The sequence below is a fragment of the Humulus lupulus genome, chromosome 9, assembly GCF_963169125.1.
Source record: "Humulus lupulus chromosome 9, drHumLupu1.1, whole genome shotgun sequence".
NCBI classification, from domain to species: Eukaryota; Viridiplantae; Streptophyta; class Magnoliopsida; order Rosales; family Cannabaceae; genus Humulus; species Humulus lupulus.
The window spans coordinates 137,645,308-137,652,134 of NC_084801.1; the positions used below are offsets into that span (position 1 = coordinate 137,645,308).

A 6,827-nucleotide genomic window follows, 5' to 3' on the forward strand; every position below is an offset into this window, starting at 1 on the left:
GCCTAAATATTATTTCCTTTAAGAAAATTTTGTTAGTCAAAGATTTCTGTTGAAATAACTCACCTGGCTTACTCCAAATCTTGGCTGGAGTATATTCCTTGTCAATTAGTTTAATAATAGAATCCATTAGATGAAAAATAATAATACAAGTGGTTGTTTCCATTAATTCCTCCCTTTGATCTTCAAGTGTTTCTTTTAGCCATTTAATTTGATGTTCAAGAACTTTTAACAACTTTTGTTGTGCAAGAAGAGGTTTGATCTTCCTTCTCCAAATTATGAAATCTTCATTGTCATCAAACTTCTCAATTTCATTCTTCATATTGGTCATTGTTGGTGCCTTCCACACATACCAGCTTGCTTTAGCAAAAAATCCTCAAATTCTCCCAAGTCGGAAGAACTGCTCTCTTCTGAAACTTTCGCATCCAGCTTTGATTGTGTTCTCTGATTTCTTGATCAAAACTCGAAGTTGAAACCCTTGCTATAACCTGGCTCTAATACCATTATAGAAAAATCACCTAATCTACACTTCAACTTCCTCCTTGCTACATCTGCAAAACAGTAGCACACACCAAGAAAACAACAAGAAACACAATACAAAAATACCAGTGAAAAATGAAAGAAATAAACAAGAAGGAGACACCCAAGTTTATAGAGGTTCGACTCAGAAATTCAAGTATACGTCCCCTTGAACTCCCTTTAAGGAGATATCTTCTCTGCAATATTAGATCAAATTAGTATAGCCACTAATGGAGTCTTACAACTACTCAATCCTCGCAACCCGAAACAAAATTTTCCTTGCCTTACACTTCTAGGTACTCAACTTTTCTCACACCAAAAACACTATTATGTTTTTCTTGGAGTTTTTTTTTTTTTTTTTCTGCCTTGTTACACAAGTGAGAAACTTAAAGTAAAAAACTAACCTAAGTTGAGAGACTCCGTTTATATATACTGAATACAGGGCTAAGTAAAATTATCCGACTTACTAATTGGTTAAAATAAAAAAATAAAAAATTGTTATTTGATAGCTGACTTTTCACACCGGCCTTATGCACCATATATATATATATATACAATATGCCAATACAAGAATAATATAATGTATTTTAGGGTCGATTAAAATTTGGAACTTTTTTATTAATACATTTATAGAAAAGTTTTAGTGTATTTATACAGTATCTAAAAGATTCATTCATATATATATAACTTCAAGTTTTTTGTGCAAACATACGGTTTGCAACCAGTCTCTCTACGATTCAGAAAAAAAAAAACAAAAAAAACTTGTCTCTCTACGACTTTGGATCTATCTTCTGTTCCAGCAATAGCCTTTACCAAAGGAAATTATAATCGACCACATATAGCTCTGACGATATCCATTGCTGGTTGCTGGGTTCCCATCATGTCATCGATGAAATCTGGTAACCATATTTTGGTTTGGGTATTGATTTTTGGGTTTACTATTAGAGATTTGATTTGTCTTGTTTTGGGTTTTCTCATTCTTGTTTTCCCAATTTAAGATGCACACTTTTGAATTTTCTTACTGGGAAAATTTGTAGCTATGTATATTTAATTTCTTTCAGTAAACAACCATTAATCCATTATCATTATTTTTGAGTTTTCATTTTATATTTTTGTTAGTTTAGGTGTTTGCCCACTACTCTGAATAGTTTTCCATCAATGGGATTATTAAAAAAATAAAAATAAGTAAAATAATTAAGTTGATTCATTATCATCATCATGTTTCTTCATGATAGGCTTTCATGATAGGCTGAACAAATTGTGTGGAGAAGAATAGTACATGAGAGTTATTGACTACTAGTATATAAACTTCTAGCAATGATTTACTATGGACTACGACTCTAGAGCAAAAAAAAAAAAAAAAGTTGTAGTCCTAGTCCTATATACATGATCTGAAAAGCTGGATATATGTAGATAAAAAAAATGAAGAGTTCTTATATAGGGTTGTTTAGGAATTTCTAGGATTTCTTTAAAGGTTGTTTAAGTATTTTTAAGAGTTGTTGTATATGTTGCTTATAAGGAGTGGAGGTTGTTGAACATGTTGCTTATGGGTATATGTTGCTATATAGGATTGTTTTAGAGTTTCAAGGGTTGCTTAAATAGTTTTAAGGATTGTTTTATGTGTTGCTTATGTTGATATATAGGATTGCTTAAGTAGTTTTAAGGGTTGTTGTATATGTTGCTTATAAGGATTGTGGGATGCTGAAGAAGTTGTTTAAGGGTTTCTTTGTATGTTGCTATATGAGATTGTTATAAAAGGTTGCAATATAGGTTGTTTTAGAGTTTCAAGAGTTGCTTAAATAGTTTTAAGGGTTGTTTTATGTGTTGATATATAGGTTTGTCTTATAGTTTCAAGGATTTCTTAACATGCTGTTATATAGGGTTGCTTAAATAGTTTTAAGAATTGTTGTATATGTTGCTTATAAAAATTGCGGGTTATTGAACATGTTGGTTAAGATTTTCTTTATATGTTGTTTATGAGTGTATGTTGCTATATAGGGCTGCTTTAGAGTTTCAAGGGTTTCTTAAATAGTTTTAAGGGTTGTCTTATGTGTTGCTTATGCTGCTATATAGGGTTGTTTTATGTTTTCAATGATAGTTTTTAAGGGTTGGTATATATGTTGCTTATAAGGATTATGGTTGTTGAACATGTTGCTTAAGGTTTCTTTATATGTTGCTATATAAGGTTGCTTTAGAGTTTCAAGGATTTCTTAACATGTTTCTATATAAGGTTGCTTAAGAGTGTCAAGAGTTAAAGTTGCTTTAAATGTTGCTTAAGTAATTTAAAGGGTTGATGTATATGTTTCTTATAAGGATTGGGATTTTTTGAACATGTTGCTTAAGAGTTTCTTTATATGCTGCTTATGAGTATATGTTGCTATATAAAGTTGCTTTAGAGTTTCAAGGGTTGCTTTACAGTTTCAAGAGTTGTGTAAATAGTTTTAAGGGTTGTTTTATTGCTATATAGGGTTGCTTTGGAGTTTCAAGGGTAAGGTTGCTTTATGGGTTGCTTAAGTAGTTTTGAAGGCTGTTGTATACATTGTTTATAAGGATTGTGGGTTGTTGAACATATTGTTTAAGGGTTTCTTTATGTGTTGTTTATGAGTATATGTTGTTATATAGGGTTGTTTTAGAATTTCAAGGATTTCTTAACGTATTGCTATATAAGGTTGCTTAAGAGTGTCAAATGTTTCTTAACATGTTGCTATATATGGTTGCTTAGGAATTTCAATGGTTGCTTAATTAGTTTTAAGAGTTGTTGTATATGTTGCTTATAGGGATATGAGTTGTTGAAAAGGTTTTCTTAAGAGTTTCAAGAGTTGCTTAAATAGTTTTAAGTGTTTCTTTATGTGTTGTTTATGCTGCTATATAGGGTTTACTTTAGAGTTTCAAAGGTATGGTTGCTTAAGTAGTATTAAAGGTTGTTGTATATGTTGCTTATAAGGATTGTGGGTTGCTAAACATGTTGCTTAAGGGTTTGTTTATATGTTGTTTATAAGTATATGTTTCTATATAGGGTTGCTTTAGAATTTCAAGGATTTCTAAACATATTGTTATATAAGGTTGCTTAAGAGTGTCAAAGACTTCTTAACATGTTGCTATATAGGGTTGCTTAGGAGTTTCAATGGTTGCTTGAGTAGTTTTAAGGGTTGGTGTATATGTATCTTATAAGGATTGTGAGTTGATGAAAAGATTGTTTAAGTGTTGTTTTATATGTTACTTATGAGTATATGTTGATGTATAGGGTTGTTTTAGAGTTTCAATGATCACTTAAATAGTTTTAAGGGTTGCGTTATGTGTGCTTATGTTTCTATATAGGTTTTTTTGGAGTGTAAAAGGTTCCTTGACATGTTATTATATAGGGTTGTATCAAGAATAGTTGTATATGTTGCTTATAAGGATTGTGGGTTGTTGAACATATTGCTTATGATTATATGTTGCTCTATAGGGTTTTTTAGAGTTTTAAAGATTGCTCATTAAATAATTCTAAGTGTTGCTTTATATGTTTCTTATGTTGTCATTTAAGGTTTCTTTATAGTTTCAAAGGTTTCTTAGGAGTTTCAAGTGTTGCGTAAGTAATTTTAATAGTTAGTATATATGTTGCTTATGTGTTAATTATGAGATTTATTTTGGTCGCGGGAAATAGGTAGCATTATAGTTATATTCCAACACAGTGGCCAATAGGATCTAAACAGAACTACATTGACTTTGAATTGAAATACCAATGAAATCAATGATAAGACGACGGTCAACGAAGCTCACGAAAGGGGTGTGTAAATAGGTATCCTCATGGGAAAAGGGGCTTGTACGAATGCAGTTGAGAGTCCCCAAAGTTGAATATGGTTGGAAAATGGCACCACATATCATCAGTTTTTGCCCTAGCACTTTAAGTCAAAGCCACCCATATAGCAGCACTAGGATAAATTTAATAAGAACACTTACTATTGAAGAGGATTGAGATTCCATTTGTATGTTAAAAGATTGTAGTACTATAGAAAAGAAAGCTTATATTATGTTACTACTCACTACATTGGAAATTAAAAAAAAAAAAAACAAATCCCTACTAGATATGATATTAATTTTGTTTTTCATAATGAGTTGTTTTACCTTTGCTCCTTTTTTTACTTATCTTATATATTAACCATAAAACATCCATCCTCCATTAGGAGGTTTCAGTAGATTAATTTTTCTTCTTTTGGATTATAAAGGAAAATACTTTTACTCTGGTTGGTCCACCTATAAGTCTTTTGTGGTATTGATATTGTATTGACTAAATTAATTAATATTGATTCGTATTTTAAGCAATGAAATGGTATTAAGAAAAATTAATTAAAAAAATAAAAAAAGGACAACTCAAAAGTTACTTTGAAACTTCAAATGTTTTTATTAGCAAAACAAGAATTACCAAGTTCCATGATAAAAAAATTCTACAGGCAAGCAATGTTCAATTGAATAGGTGGGTTTTAAAATGCCCCACCGACAATCTGATCATAAGCTCATTTGTTAGCTGGCTCAGTGAAATGTATTACACCCAATTTCACCCGAATAGGAGGATCTTCACGTGACTTTTCCAACAAAATCTTTTTTCCTTTCATTTTAATATTTCCTTCCACACCTTTTGTTTTTGTTGTAGATAAATTTTCCTCCATGACCACAACATGCTACCTGGGGTTGTTCAAATCCTGCATATTGACATATTCATATACCATATCAGTAACCATTGAGGTGAGATTATTTGTATTGGGAAATTTCATATTATATGCATGATAACTTTGTAAATTTTTTTAATATGCCACCATAACTTACTATCCCAAATATATGACAATTTCAATTTTTTAGACAAAAATACTCCTAACATCGAAATTGCATCGCAATTGCATCGAAAAAGCATCGTTTGAGATAATAATCAAATTTTCATGATTGCATCGAAATAGCATCGATTTGGCATCGAAACACCATCGGCATCGATGTACCATCGATTTTGCATCGAAATTGCATCGTTTGGGATAATAATCAAGTTTTCATGATTGCATCGATTTGGCATCGAAACACCATCGGCATCGATGTACTATCGATTTTGCATCGAAATTGAATCGAAAAAGCATCGTTTGGGATAACAATCAAGTTTTCATGACTGCATCAAAATAGCATCGATATAGCATCAATTTGGCATCGAAACACCATCGGCATCGAAACACCATCGATTTTGCATCGAAATTGCATCGTTTGGAATAATAATCAAGTTTTCATGATAACATCGAAATAGCATCGATTTGGCATCGAAACAACATCGATGCTATTTCGATGCAATTATTATAATTTGATTATTATCCCAAACGATGCCATTTCGATGCAAAATCGATAGTACATCAATGCCGATGGAGTTTCGATGCCAAATCGATACTATTTCGATGCAATCATGAAAATTTGATTATTATCCTTAACGATGCTTTTTCGATGCAATTGCGATGCAATTTCGATGTTAGGGGTAATTTTGTCAAAAAAATTGAAATTGTCATATATTTGGGATAGTAAGTTATGGTAGCATATTAAAAAAATTTACAAAGTTATTATGCATATAATATGAAATTTCCCTTTGTATAATAGATAATTATTGGTTTTATCTTCTATGCAATTAGTTAGAAAGCTACGAATACATTACAAAAAGCATCTCAAACTGACTGTCTGAACCAGGACAACAGATTGTTTTAATGGATGAACAAGAAATTGAAACAAAGAAATCTGCTGGCGTCTTCCTGTCTTTATATAATTTTTCTATGCAGCCAAGTTAATAATAAGCATGCTTCCTAAGGATGAAGTTAGAATTGAGGAAAGTTATAGGTCATTCTCTTTGGGTCAATAAAGGTAAAGGTAATGTCATTAATGACATTGCAAATGAGCACTTTCAAAAACTGAACTACAAGAACATACCATCAAAAGAAAAGAGTAAATGAATGTATCTCAACCATGTTACCAAAATAAAACTGCCCAAAACAAGTTCATAAATTCAATCCATGAGCAATCTCAGCAACCGATAAAGCAACATCTTAAGAATCATCCAAACTACAAAGTAACCCACACAACAACATGTTAAGTAACCATTTGCACTCGTAAGCAACCCATTATGGTAAGAAACCCTTGAAACTTTAAATTAACCCTATATAACAACATATAAAGCAACTCATAAACAACATATAAAACAACCCTTACAACTTTAGAACAACCCTATATAGCAACACATAAAGCAACATAAGCAGGACCTTAAGCACAAAAATAGATAATAAACAAGCAAGCTAATCAGCTCGACCAAA

The 6,827-nt window shown here is 31.3% G+C and overlaps 1 long non-coding RNA gene across 1 annotated transcript; it reads left to right on the forward strand.

Moving 5' to 3' along the window:
- Window positions 1-876: 876 nt before the first annotated feature.
- Window positions 877-4,608, forward strand: LOC133801963 (uncharacterized). Its single transcript, XR_009877080.1, has 2 exons — window positions 877-1,415; window positions 4,163-4,608. It is a non-coding gene; the product is annotated as an uncharacterized LOC133801963 (long non-coding RNA).
- The last annotated feature ends 2,219 nt before the right edge of the window (window positions 4,609-6,827 follow it).